The sequence below is a fragment of the Lepus europaeus genome, chromosome 7 (genome assembly GCF_033115175.1).
Source record: "Lepus europaeus isolate LE1 chromosome 7, mLepTim1.pri, whole genome shotgun sequence".
NCBI classification, from domain to species: Eukaryota; Metazoa; Chordata; class Mammalia; order Lagomorpha; family Leporidae; genus Lepus; species Lepus europaeus.
In genome coordinates, this window is record NC_084833.1 from 29,239,743 (window position 1) to 29,254,447 (window position 14,705).

The following is a 14,705-nucleotide window of genomic DNA, read 5'->3' on the forward strand; positions in this document are numbered from 1 at the left end:
ATGGCAAAGTGTGAAGAACCCAAAACGTCATCTCCAGAGCAGGCTTAAAATAATCCTTCCTTTGGAGACCTGCTCTTTCCAGTCAAGACGGAAACAGAAGCAAGTGGGCCATCTTTCGCTTGGTTCACTGGGCCAGAAAATGGGGCCCAGGCAGATAAGGCTGCCTAGGGTGTTTGAAGTGAAGGGGAGGATCCAGGAGGCGTCTGCTGTGGATGTCTTTCACCCAAGTTCCTCCACCTGGAGCCTTCCCCTCTGAGGGCACTCCTTGGAGCTGCCTTCTTCCTCGCTCTTTGAGCAGCTTCCAAAGCTCTTTGCTTGGTAGCATGAGAAACTGTACACAGGGCCCCTAGGATGCATTCTGACTGATGATTTAAGCTAAGATGTTCACAGACTCCCCTCCCCACCAATAATTCTTGCAGAAAGCGCTTAGCTGATTTGGGAAAAGAATATCAAATCCCCAAGAGAACAGTGTGCATCTTGAACGGTGGATGAGTGTCGCGCCGATTATTCTCTACATGCCTAAAGCTTTACAACTTGGAAAACCCAAATGCACAAAAGAACAAACAAACAAACAAAAAAACCTTGCTCGCCGGCTTGTGAAAAGAACATTGGTTATCCCTGAGTGGGGAGCTGGGAGTGGGGGAGGAGATGGAGACTGGTTCTCTAGATAGACCATTTGAATAGCCGTGTGGGTATTTCTAGAAGAATGACTTACAGTGAGTCAAATTCATCACACACTCTCCTTACCAAGCATCTACTTCACAGGTATGCCAAGAGTTTTGCTCATTCTTCTAAAGATTTGAAAATGTGGCCAGTGAAACTCATGAGGTGAGCTCCTGCCAGGGACAGTTTTCATTTTTTGTTTATTAAGATTTATTTATTTATTTGAAAGTCAGAGTTACAGAAAGAGAAAAGAAGAGAGAGAGAGAGAGAGAGAGATCTTCCATCTGCTGGTTCACTCCCTAAATGGCTGCAATGCGCAGGGCTGGGCCAGGCCAAAGCCAGGAGCCAGGAGCTTCTTCCAGGTCTCCCATGTGGGTACAGGGGACAAAGCATGTACGCTGCCTTCTGCCGCTTTCCTAGACACATTAGCAGGGAGCTGGATGGGAAGTAGAGCAGCCGAGATTCAAACCAGTGCCCATATGGGATGCCAGCATCACAGACAATGGCTTTACCTGCTATGCCACAACGCTGGTCCCTAAACTTTTCAAACAGCAACACAGGGAAGCAGAGCCATACAGACAGCAGTGGTCTCACTGAATGGAATCAGAGCCAGGCTGTGAGGTGGCTGGAGTTTGTGGGGCAATGTGTCCAAGAAGAAATGCTGGACAGAGACATTGCCCCAGGAATCTTCAGTGTTTGGCCACAAGCAAAGTTGCATGTGTGTAACAAGACCCTGCATAGCCTAGCAGAGAATACTGTGAGCTGGATTCAACTTTTTTTTTTTTTAAAGATTTATTTATTTATTTGACAGAATTACACAGAGAGAGAGAGCGAGAAAGAGAGGCAAAGAGAGAGAGAGAGAGAGGTCCTCCATATGCTGGTTCACTCTCCAATTGGCCACAACAGCCGGAACTGTGCTGATCCGAAGCCTGGAGCCAGGAGCTTCTTCCGGGTCTCCCACATGGGTTCAGAAGTCCAAGCACTTGGGTCATCTTCTATTTTGCTTTCCCAGGGCATAGCAGAGAGCTGGATCAGAAGTGGAGCAGCCAGGACTCAAAACGGCACCCATATGGGATGACGGCACTGCAGGCAGTGGCTTTACCTGCTTCGTCACAGCACTGGTCCTAAAATCAGACTCTTGAGGCCACATAGTTTTGGCAGATGTTAGATTTCTGTCCAGTCACTGTTTAGCTGTATTCCTGAACCCTCTGGATTTCCACTTGAGACACTAGAAAGGGCAATACTTAGAATTGGACTACTCCAGCCTCAGCATATGGGCATATTCTTGGCCCACCTTAGAAAAGCTGAAAACCAAGTCTCAACAGGATTAAACTGAACCACATGTGAATGCTTGCCAAAGCAATAGTCAGTCTTCTAAAGGGAAACAAAGGAAGCCAAACTCAACATTGTATATGGATAATGTCCAGCATTTAATAAGAAATTACCAGACATACAAAGTAGCAATGCAATGTGACCTACAGAGAACAAAGAACAAAATCAGCAGCAAAGACCCACAGATGACACAGACATGGCAGTAACATACAAAAGTCATTACAAGGAAGTTCAAGAATCTAACTTTGGACTGGACAATGCAGAAGAAAACAGGCTAGGAGAGAGTATTAAAACAAAACAGAAAGAAAAAAAGGGTTTAAAGAACCAAGATTCAGTAACCTATTGTGGAACCATTGAGCAGTATAATACATGTGGAAGAGGAGTCACAATGGATAGAGGAAGGAAAATGAGGTAGAAAAAAATTGAAAATATAATGGCCAGTATTTCCCCAAATTTGATGAAACTTTGTCTGTGTACTGATCCAATAAACTAAATGAAACTCATTTAAGATAAGTACAAGAGAAAACACAGCTAGGCAAGTCAATCAGACTGCTGAAAATTATAGATAAAGAATATTTCAAAAGTCACCAGGAGAAAAAAAGACCGATTTCATACAAGGGATTAAAAATTCTGCTAATTGTTAATTTTTTGTCAGACATAAAACTAGTGAGAAGATAGTGGGGCAACACCTCTGAAATGAATAAATATTACAAAACGGCAACAAAACTCTAGGCATCTAAAAATTTTATTTGGGGCCAGCGCTGTGGCTGGCATCCCAAGTCCTGGCTGCTCCACTTCTGATCCAGCTCTCTGCTATGGCCTGGGAAAGCAGTAGAAGATGGCCCAAGTCCTTGAGCCCCTGCACTCACATGGGAGACCCGGAAGAAGCTCCTGGATCCTGGTTTCAGATCGGCGCGGCTCCAACCGTTGTGGCCAATGTGGCCAATTAGAGAATGAACCAGCAGATGAAAGACCTCTTTCCCTTTCCCTCTCACCCTCTCTCTCTCTCTCTCTGCCTTTCCTCTTTCTGTGTAACTCTGACTTTCAAATACAAATAAATAAATCTTTAAAAAATAAAAATCTATATCTTGCAAAAAGGCTTAAAAAGTAAAAATGAGATAAGGACATTTTTAGAAAAGCAAAAACTGCATTAATCATAAACACACGTGCATCCCAAGAAACGTTAAAGTTCTCCTGGCATAAAGAAAACAATTTCATATGATATCAGATCTGTATAAACAAGAATACTAGAAATGGAAGATTCCTGGGACATAAATATAAAAGGCACTTCTTATTTCTTAGTTTCTTTAAAAGATATTTGACTACTTACATCAAAAATAGTAGCAAATTATTGTGAGGAGTGTTACAGATGTAGAGGCAAAAATCTCTGGCCATACGGCGCCGTGGCTCAACAGGCTAATCCTCCGCCTTGCGGCACCGGCACACCGGGTTCTAGTCCCGGTCAGGGCACCGATCCTGTCCCGGTTGCCCCTCTTCCAGGCCAGCTCTCTGCTGTAGCCAGGGAGTGCAGTGGAGGATGGCCCAGGTCCTTGGGCTCTGCACCCCATGGGAGACCAGGATAAGAACCTGGCTCCTGCCATTGGAACAGCGCGGTGCGCCAGCTGCAGCGCGCCTACCGCGGTGGCCATTGGAGGGTGAACCAATGGCAAAAGGAAGACCTTTCTCTCTGTCTCTCTCTCACTGTCCACTCTGCCTGTCAAAAAAAAAAAAAAAAATCTCTGGCCATAGCACAACTTACATGGAGTAAATGAAAACATATTGTTATAAAATTGTTACCTTTTTTTGTGAAATGATATAAACTTAATTCAAGGTAGACTGTGATAAATATGCTAAAATCCCCACTAAACTTTGCAACAAAAAGGCATAGCTTAAAAGCTAGCAGTGAAATACTAGAAAATACTCACTTGCTTCCAAGAGAAGAAAGGAAAACAGGAACATAAGAAATAAATGAAGAGAAAATAAATAGCGCAATGGTAGAATAAAACCCCACCAAATTACGAATTACATTCCATTTAACCTGACGGAATATTTTACAAATAAAAAGAAACCTGAAAAGAGTATTAGCTTTAGAATACATTTAAATACAGATTAGAATAGATTTCAAATAGAATGAATTTTTGAAGTGAAGTTCAATTAAATGATATTTGTAAGAAATATTCTTTAAATATGAAGACACATACATATTAAATGTAAAAAATGTAGAAAAAGATAGCAGGTAATGATTAACTGTAAAAACAAAGGAGTAGGTATAATACCAGACAAAGACAAAGTTAATACCAGGAATAAAGAGGGACGCTGAAAAACCAGTTCATTGAGAAGACACTTCCTGAATGTGCATTTACTAAGACGCTTAAAAATGCAGGAATGTAATGTGACAGAATTGAAAGAATTAGACAAACACACAGTAAGAATTGAAGTTCACCCTTGTCTCTCAGTAATTGATGGATTTATAAACAAAGAATTAGAAAAGATATTGAGCGTTTGAAGTATTCTGAACAAAAAACTAATTGATGTTTTTCAAACTGTACTCAACATTGGCAGAAAACACATTATTTTCAGATGTATGTGGAACATTCACAAAAACAAACCTTACGGTGGTTCATAAAACATGCCTTAATCAATTTCTGAGGATTGAAAAAGCGTATGCCGAGAAGGTGGAGCAAGGTGGCAGCTGAGTAAGGTGTCCTGGTGCCCCTCTTTCCACAGAGACACCACTTGCACAGCTCTTCCTGTACCAGATCATCTTCACAAGAGCTGTGGAAGCCAGGTGAGAAGTCCCTGTGCCTGGTTTTAGGGTGATAGTAAGAATACATGCACGATAATTGAAAATGAATCTTGATGTGAATGGAAGGGGAGAGGGAGCGGGAGATGGGAGGGTTGTGGGTGGGAGGGAAGTTGGGGGGGGGGAGCCATTGTAATCCATAAACTGTACTTTGGAAATTTATATCTACTAAATAAAAGTAAAAAAAAAAAAAAAGAATACATGCATGAAGAAAGCAGGAGGGAGTTGCCCACATCACCCTTACCCCAGCTCCAAGTAGTACAGTATGCAGAGACCAATAGTCTTCCACATGGCAGAGGAAGAAGGAATTAAGTCCAGAATGTAGACTTGAATCTAAGTACCAGGAACACTCCATGGCTCTTGCCCCCAGGTCTGTATCTGCAGAATGAGTCTTTGGATCTTCTTAGCCAGGCAGCCAAGAGACTGCCTCTACCACCCCTACCCCAACCTCCAACAGACAGCGGAGTAACTCTAGCCACCAGAGAGTAGGGCCAGGAAAGGACCATAGGATCTGGCCTTGGACCTGCTGCTGTGAGATCCAGCCCCCAGTAAGGCTTCAAAGGCCTCTGTCTCCAGGTTACTATCCCAGAGGGAGAATTTAGACCTGTCCTGGCAGCAGGCAGAGACCTGGGTCCCTGAGGGGAGAACTCATTTTGATTTGCATTACCGTTGGTCTCACGTGGGCCAGGTGTGCACCCCTGAGGTTATGCAGAGCCTGATGGGTGTGAGACCCAGGTGTGACCCAACTTGTGCCTAACTGGGAAGCTGAGGGGCTACCTCCATCATCCACCCTCTACCCTTGCGCAGAGTGCAAAGATTGTGACTTGAGACTTAGTACTTGATTGATAAAGCCTACCATTGGGCAGATGCTAATGGTCCCTGTTCCCCAGGCAGTAGAAACCTGTGGCCCCAGTCGATTGGTCCTACATCCCATCCAGTGTCACTCATGGTTGGTAGGAGGGCCCTCAGGCTGTGAGTGTACCTGAGCAGCAGAGATCATAGCACTGTGGAGTTGGGGGGTCCAGATATAATTTAGCATTACAGTGTAGGTGGCCATAGGGCTAGGTATCTGGGCCCACTCAAGCCCCAGGAAAGATGCTCACAGGCATGGATTACCCTTTTGTAGGCACTGCCCCAGGTTCATGTGAGCAACACACCAGCTGTGGACTTAGGACAAATATGAGCTTGAGCTGCTTTCTAGGACTGAGGCAATGAAAACATACCAACAATAGATTTGTGGCAAATAAGGTAGGGTGCCATCTAGTGCTGAAATAGCAGAAGTGACCGCAAATGGAGAGAAAATGAGCAGACTGCTTAGAATTTCTGGAAGATCAGTCACAGATGAAGCTGCCTAAAGCATTCATCTACTGCATAAAACATCCACCTCTAGTCTGAAGACTAAGAAACAATTACACATAGTAGTAATTATACAAATATGTTTAAGAGCTAGGCAGTAAAGAAAGAAGTAAAATGGAAATTAAAAAATTAGAAGCATGGGGAGCAATGGAGTGCAAATGTAAATTGCTTTATCAGTATTCCTTATCTCTTTCTTTTTGTTTCTTTTCTTTTCTTTATAAGCAATGTCTAGTTGCTATAATTTTAAAGTATCTTGTTATATTGGGGCCGGTGCTGTGGCATAGCAGATAAAGCCTCCGCCTGCAGTGCCTGCATCTCATATGGGTGCTGGTTCGAGTCCCAGCTGCTCCACTTCTGATCCAGCTCTCTGCTATGGCCTGGGAAAGCAGTGGAAGATGGCTCAAGTCTGTGGGCCCCTGCACCCACGTGGGAGACCTGGAAGAAGCTCCTGGCTCCTGGCTTCATATTGGCACAGCTCCCACCATTGCAGCCATTTAGGGAAGTGAACCAGTGAATGGAAGACCTCTTTCTCTCTGCCTCTGCCTCTCTGTAACTCTGTTTTGCAAATAAATAAATAAATCTTTATAAAAATACTTTGTTATAACAAAAATATTTCTTTTGTAAGCATTATGATAACCACAAAGCAAAAATCTATAGTAGAGATACAAAACACGATGAGCAAGAAACCAAATCATACTAACAGAGAAAAAAACCCACAAAGATTGTAAGATAGGGTGAAAGAAACAAAGGCACTACAACAAAAACTAGAAAGCAAGCTTTAAAATGAAAGTAGTGAGTACTTACCTGCCAATAATTATCTTAAATGCAAACGGGCTTACCTCCTCAATTAAAAGACATAAAATGACTGAATTGATAAAACACAAGACTAATCTATATGCTGCTTAGAAGATATTCACTTCACCTCTAAGGACATGCACAGAATGACAGTGAGAGACTGGAATCAGATATTCTATCTGTAAATTGAACCTCAGATAAAGTAGGAGAAGTCATACCTCTACCAAATAAAATAGATTTTTAAATCAAAAGCAGTAAAAAGAAGTAAAAAGGAAAGCCATTACATAATGATAAAGGATTCAATCCAGCAAGAGGAAATAACACCTGTAAATACGTATGCACCAATATTGGATCACCCAAATACACAGAACAAATACTAATAAGCCTGAAGAGAGAGAGAGAGAGATCCCAATACAATAATAGCAGGGGGTTTTCAGCATCTCCCCTTCTGAAATGGGCAGGTGGTCTAGATAGAAAGTCAACAAGGAAACAGTAGAACTAAATTGTACCCAAGATCAATTGGACCAAACACATGTCTGCAGAATATTCCATCCAACAGCAGGAGAATCATATTTTTCTCAACAGCACATGGAACATTCTCCTGGATGGATCATATAGTATGTTGCAAAGCAAGTCTCCATTAATTTTTAAAAATAGAAATTACATCATATATCTTTTCCTACCATAGCACAATTAAACTAGAAACTGATAACAATAAAAATCTAAGGCCACTTGCCTTCACTGGTAAGTTCTACTAAACATTTAAAAATGGGTTGAGAGGCCAGCGCTGTGGCGCAGCGAGTTAACGCCCTGGCCTGAAGTGCCAGCACCCCATATGGGCGCCGGTTAGAGACCCGGCTGCTCCACTTCTGATCTAGCTCTCTGCTATGGCTTGGGGAGGCAGTGGAAGATGGCCCAAGTCCTTGGGCCCCTGCACCCATGTGGGAGACCCAGAAGAAGCTCCTGGCTCCTGGCTTTGGATCGGCGCAGCTCCGGCCATTGCGGCCAACTAGGGAGTGAACCATTGGATGGACGACCGTCTTTCTCTCTCTCTCTCTCTCTCTCTCTGCCTCTCTTCTCTCTAACTCTGACTTTCAAATAAATAAAATAAATCTTAAAAAAACAGGATTGATATCAATTCTGCTTAAATATTATGAAAAATAGATAAAGAGGGAATTCTTCAATCTAATTCTATTACCTTAATACCAAATAAATACATGAAGTAAAGCAATTTATTATTGCACAACCAACATATCAAGGAAGAAATTAAGAAAGAAATTTCAAAATTCATTTTTTAAAAAAAAGATTTATTTGGGATCAGTGCTGTGGCGTAGTGGGTAAAGCTGCTGCCTTCAGTGCCGGCATCCCGTATGGGCAATGGTTCAATTCCCAGCTGTTCCACTTCTGATCCAGCTCCCTGTTAATGCACCTGGGAAAGCAGTAGAAGATAGTCCAACTCCTTGGGTCCCTGCACCCACGTGGGAGACCCGGAAAAAGCTCCTGGCTCCTGGCTTCAGATGGACCCAGCTCTGGCTGTTGCAGCCATTTGGGGAGTGAACCAGCAGATGGAAGATCTCTCTTTCTTTCTTTTTTTCTCTCTCTGTTTCTGCCTCTCTGTAATTCTGTCTTTCAAATAAATAAATATTTTTTAAAGCCACCATCTTTTTTTTCCCCACCTGTACATTTTTATTTAAAAAAATGTAATGCTTATGTACAAATGTGTATGTAATATGCTTTCTTGGAATGACGCTTGATTTAAATATAATATGTATCAAAATGTTTGAGGACAACTGTCTTGAAATGGGAAAACAAATCAATACTTGTAAATTTGTGTTGACTGTGATCAGACAGGTGGTGAATAATTTAAAAGCCCACATTCCTTTAGGTGACTTTTTTTTTTGACAGGCAGAGTGGACAGTGAGAGAGAAAGAGACAGAGAGAAAGGTCTTCCTTTGCCGTTGGTTCACCCTCCAATGGCCGCCGCGGCTGGTGCGTTGCGGCCGGCGCACTGCGCTGATCCAATGGCAGGAGCCAGGTGCTTATCCTGGTCTCCCATGGGGTGCAGGGCCCAAGGACTTGCGCCATCCTCCACTGCACTCCCTGGCCACAGCAGAGAGCTGGCCTGGAAGAGGGGCAACCGGGACAGAATCTGGCTCTCCGACCGGGACTAGAACCCGGTGTGTCGGTGCCGCAAGGCGGAGGATTAGCCTATTGAGCCACGGTGCCGGCCCCTTTAGGTGACTTTTTATAAGTAGAGGCTGGCAGCAAACACAGTATCTCTTGATTTTGCTGATTCCTTCTGCAAATTTATTTTCCAGGTCAGTGTTTCCAATGGCTTTTGCTGCCTGACACATCTGTCGAAGCAGTTCTTCCAGGCGCCTCATACAACGAATTATGCTGCCTTCAAAGACATCTGTCATTTTGCAGATATGGGCGAATGTAGCTCCAGTTGCCCAGGTATATACTACATCCATTAAGTGAGGTTTGAATGAGCTTAGGTAAATTTCCTCATCTATTTCCAATTTAGCTTCTGCTGAAACTTTTGCAATTCTTTTAGCACATTCCTGCATGTGACGAAGTGGTCCTGCTAATTGCTCCGTTAATTTGGGCATCTCACTGGAATTCTCTTGAAACACAAAGCAGCTTAATAATGCCGGTGCCTGTTCTGCAGAAAGGTCATTGAAAAGGCCATTAAACATCATCTCAGTCAGGAGGAGCTCATCCGCCCTGCTTATCTCACAAGCCACTCGTCCTTTCATCTCAGTGACATCAGAAGTATCAAACTCCAACCTTCTTAAAACACGTTAGCGGCATTTGCGCTCATCCACTTGTAGGACAGTTTGTGCTTTCTTTAGCTTCCGCTTTGCAGATTTAATATCGATTGCAATCTGTGTAAAGCCACCATCTTAAAAATGTATTTATTTATTTGGAAGACAAAATTACAGGAAGAAAGGGAGAGACAGAGAGAAAGAGATTCAATCTGGTTGTTCACTCCCCAAATGGCCACAACAGCTGGGGCTATGCCCAGCTGAACTCAGGGGCCAGGAGCCTATTCCAGGGCTCCCATGGGTGCAGGGACCCAAGCACTTGGGGGCATCTTCTGCTGCTTTCCCAGGAGCATTATCAGGGAGCTGGACTGAAAATGGAGCAACTGGGTCTCAAATTGGTGCCCATATGGGATGCTGGTGTTGTAGGCGGTGGCTTTATCCAGTATACCACAGAACCGGCTCCTTAAAATTTTTTGAAATGAATGAAAATGGATAGAGAACATACCAAAACCTATGGAATACAGCAGAAGCAATGCTAAAGGGAAAAGTTTATAACAAAAAATGCCTATATATCAAAAAGCAGAAAGTGCTCAAATAAATAACTGCACTTATCGTACCTCAAGGAGCTAGAAAAACAAGAACAGTCCAACTCACGTTAGTAAAAAGAAAGAAATAATAAAGTTAGAGCATAAATAAGTGAAGTAGAAATGAAAAACAATTAATCAATGAAACGAAGAACTGTTTTTTTGAAAACATACAATTGGCAAACTCTGAGCTAGAATAAGAGAAAAAAAAAAGGGGGAAGTTTCAAACAAATGAAATGAGATATGAAAAGGGAGACATCACAACTGAAACCACAGAAATACAAAAGATTGCTAGGGATTACTACAAATAATCACATGGCAACACATTTGTTAATTTAGAGAAAATGGACAAATTCCTGGAAACATACACCTTACCAAGACTGAGTCATGAAGAATAAAATGCTTAATCAGGCCAGTAATGAAAGCAAGAATAAATTAGGGCAGGCGCCATGGCTCAATAGGCTAATCCTCTGCCTGCGGCGCCAGCACACCGTGTTCTAATCCCGGTCGGGGCGCCGGATTCTGTCCCGGTTGCCCCTCTTCCAGGCCAGCTCTCTGCTGTGGCCAGGGAGTGCAGTGGAGGATGGCCCAAGTTATTGGGCCCTGCACCCGCATGGGAGACCAGGAGAGGCACCTGGCTCCTGACTTCGGATCAGTGCGGTGCGCCAGCTGCAGCAGCCATTGAGGGGTGAACCAACGGAAAAGGAAGACCTTTCTCTCTGTCTCTCTCTCTCACTGTCCACTCTGCCTGTCAAAAAAAAAAAAAAAAAGGAATAAATCAGTAACAATAAGTCTCCCAAAAAAGAAACATTCAGGCCAAGTGGCTTCACAGCTAAATTCCACTAAATGTGAAAAAGAATTGACATCAACTCTACTTAAATATGATCAGAAAATAGATGAGGAGGGAATTCTGCAAAAACTAATCCTAATACCTTAATTGCACAATAAAAAGGAAAGCTACAGGCTAATATCCTTACCAAAGGCCAAAATCCTTACCAGAATCCTAGCCAATAGAATCTGGTATCACATTTAAAAAGATTATTCATCATAATCAAGTGAAGACTCATATCATGGCTTCAAAGATTGTTCTGCATAGGCTAATCAATGAACATGATACACATCAACAGACTGAAAGTCAAAGGAATCACATAATCACCTCAATATGTGGTATAAATGCATAGGTAAAATTCAACATCTCTCCATGATAAAAACCTTGAACAAACTAGGTATTGAAGGAATGTGCCTCAAAATACTAAAGGTCATATATGACAAGCCAATAGCTAACAATATCTTGAATGGGGAAAAGCTTAAGGCTTTCTAAGATGTGACGAAAGACAAGGATGCCCGCTTTCACCACTATTCAACATAGAACTGGAAGTCCTAGCCAGAGAAATTAGGCAAGACAAAGAAATAAAAAACATCCAAATTGGAAAGGAGGAAATTAAATTGTGATTGCTTGCAAATGATGTAATCCCATATATAGAAAACCACAACTTGTCCAACAAAAAATTATTAGAACTAGTAAATGATTTCAGGAAAGTTGCAGGATAGAAAGTCAACATACAAAAACCAGTAGTATTGTTACATAGCAATAATGAATTACCTGAAAAATAAGTCAAGAAGTCAATATATTTCCAATACTTACCAAAGAACTCCACCTAGAAATAATTTTAACCAAGGAGGTGAGCGATCTCTATAATGAAAATTGCAAAGCATTGAGGAAAGAAATGGAAGAGCACATTAAAAAATGGAAAGACAGCTCATGTTCCTGATTGGGAGAATCAATGTCATTAACACGTCCATACTACCCAAAGTGACTTATAGATTCAATGCAATCCCTGTCAAAATATCTATGATATTTTTCCTAGGAGTAGAAAAACCGCTACTAAAATTTGTGTGGAACCATGAAAGCCCCCCAAATAGGCAAAACAATCTGGAGCAGAAAGAACAAAGCAGGAGGCATTACGTGACGTGACTTTAAAATATGGCACAACCTAGTTTAGAGTCCAGAGTGTTAGCCATTATGCCATGGAAACTCTTACTGTTAAAACAGATACATATATCAGTGGAACACAATAGAGACACTAGAAGTAAGCCCACACATCTGTAGCCATCTGATCTTTAACAAAGGACGGGCATTTCAATGAATGAGGGTGGGAAAACTGGATATTCACAGGCAGAAGAATGCAACTAGTCTCCTATAACTCACCATGTACAAAAATCATCTGAAAAATGGACAAAAACCTAATGTACACGAGGCCGGCGCCGTGGCTCAACAGGCTAATCCTCCGCCTTGCGGCGCCGGCACACTGGGTTCTAGTCCCGGTCGGGGCACCGATCCTGTCCCGGTTGCCCCTCTTCCAGGCCAGCTCTCTGCTGTGGCCAGGGAGTGCAGTGGAGGATGGCCCAAGTGCTTGGGCTCTGCACCCCATGGGAGACCAGGATAAGCACCTGGCTCCTGTCATTGGAACAGCGCCGTGCGCTGGCCGCAGCACGCTACCGCAGCGGCCATTGGAGGGTGAACCAACGGGAAAAGGAAGACCTTTCTCTCTGTCTCTCTCTCACTGTCCACTCTGCCTGTCAAAAAAAAAAAAAAAAACAACAACAACAAACAAAAAAACCTAATGTACGACCTGAAACATTGATACTCCTACAAGAAAACATAGGGAAACTCTTTGGGATATTGGAATGGGCAAAGATTTTTTTGGATCAGACACTAAAAGCCGAGGAAACGAAAACAGAAGGAAACCAACACACACTGTTGTGTGGGAATAGAAATTAGTACAGCCACCGTGGAAAACAGCGGATCCTAAAACAGCTAAAAATAGAACTACTGTAGGATCCCTTAATCCCACTACAGGATATATAGCCACAGGAAAAATTTAAATTCCATCAAAAACATCTGCACTCCCATGTTTATTGCAGCCCTATTCGTAATATCCAAGAAATGGAAGCAGCCTAAGTGTCCAACAACTGATAAATGGACAAAGAAAATGCAATGCAAACACACAATGGAATACTCCTCATCTGTAAAGAGGATGGAATCTTGTCATTTGCAGCAACACTGAAGAAGTTAAAAACACAATGGTCATAACCAGAGGCTGGATAAAGAAGTGGAGAGGGAGAGATGGGAGAAGGTTGATTACTAGGTCCTTGTTATAGTTGGATAGGAGTTAGAAGCTCTGGTGGTCTATTGCAGGGAAGGGTGACTATAGATGATGCTAGCATACTGTGTAGCTTACTATAGAAAGAACCGGGAGAAGGGATTTTGAATGTTTCCACAATAAAGAAAGGTTAAATATTTACCCCAATGGAACATTATGGAATGTATATATGTATCAAATATCACATGGTACCCCACAAATATGTATACATAGGTACAATCTTTAAAAGGCTTATTCCTTTCTGCAGTGCCTGGAGAAGGGGGCATACGTTGTTGTTCTTGAGTCCTGGCGTAACTTAAAGGGAAGCTGTCACAATGTCCAGGGCCCTCGATGTCCTGCAAATGAAGGAGGAGGAGGTCCTCACGTTTCTTGCAGCAGGAGCCCACAAAGGTGACACGACCTTGACTTCCAAATGGAACAGTGTATCCACAGAAGGGAAAGTGATGGCAGCACCATCATCAATCTGAACAGGACCTGGGAGAAACTTCTGTTGGCGGCTCGTGCCATTGCGGCCACTGAAAACCCTGCTGGTGTCGGTGTGATAAGCTCCAGAATCGCTGGCCACAGGGCTGTGCTGAAGTTTGCTGCTGCCCCTGGAGCTGCTCCTGTTGCTGGCCGCTTCACGCCTGGAACCTTCACTAACCAGATCCAGGCAGCCTCCCGGGAACCACGGCTTCTGGTGGTTCCCTATCCCAAGGCTGACCGCAGCCTCTCACAGAGGCATCTTATGTGAACCTGCCGGCCACAGCTCTGTGCGACTCAGACTTTCCTCTGTGCTCTGTGGATGTTGTCGTCCATGCGACAGCAAGGGAGCCCACTCAGTTGGTCTGATGTAGTGGATGCTGGCCCAGGAGGTTCTGCGCATGCCCGGTACCATCTCCCGTGAGCAGCTGTGGGAAGTCATACTAGATCATACCTGATGGAGAAAGAAGAGCAGGCCACGGCTGAAAAAGCTGTGACCAGGGAGGGATTTCAGGGGGGGTGGATGGCCCCAGCTCCTGCCACTGCTGCTCACCCTGAGGTTGCAGACTGATCTGAAGGCGCACAGGTGCCCTCTGTGCCCAGTCAGCAGTGGCCCAGTGAAGCCCGCAGTGCTGGCCCACCACTGAAGACTGGGCTGCAGCTCCCACAGCTCAGGCCACCGAGTGGGTAGGAAAGACCGGCCACCGAGAGGTCTTAAGCTGTTCTTCACGGTCTCTGAAGCAAATATGGAAATAAGCTTGATGGAAAATAAACACCA

The 14,705-nt window shown here is 43.4% G+C and overlaps 1 pseudogene; it reads left to right on the forward strand.

Moving 5' to 3' along the window:
• Positions 1-13,779: 13,779 nt before the first annotated feature.
• Positions 13,780-14,385, forward strand: LOC133763706 (small ribosomal subunit protein uS2-like; annotated as a pseudogene).
• The last annotated feature ends 320 nt before the right edge of the window (positions 14,386-14,705 follow it).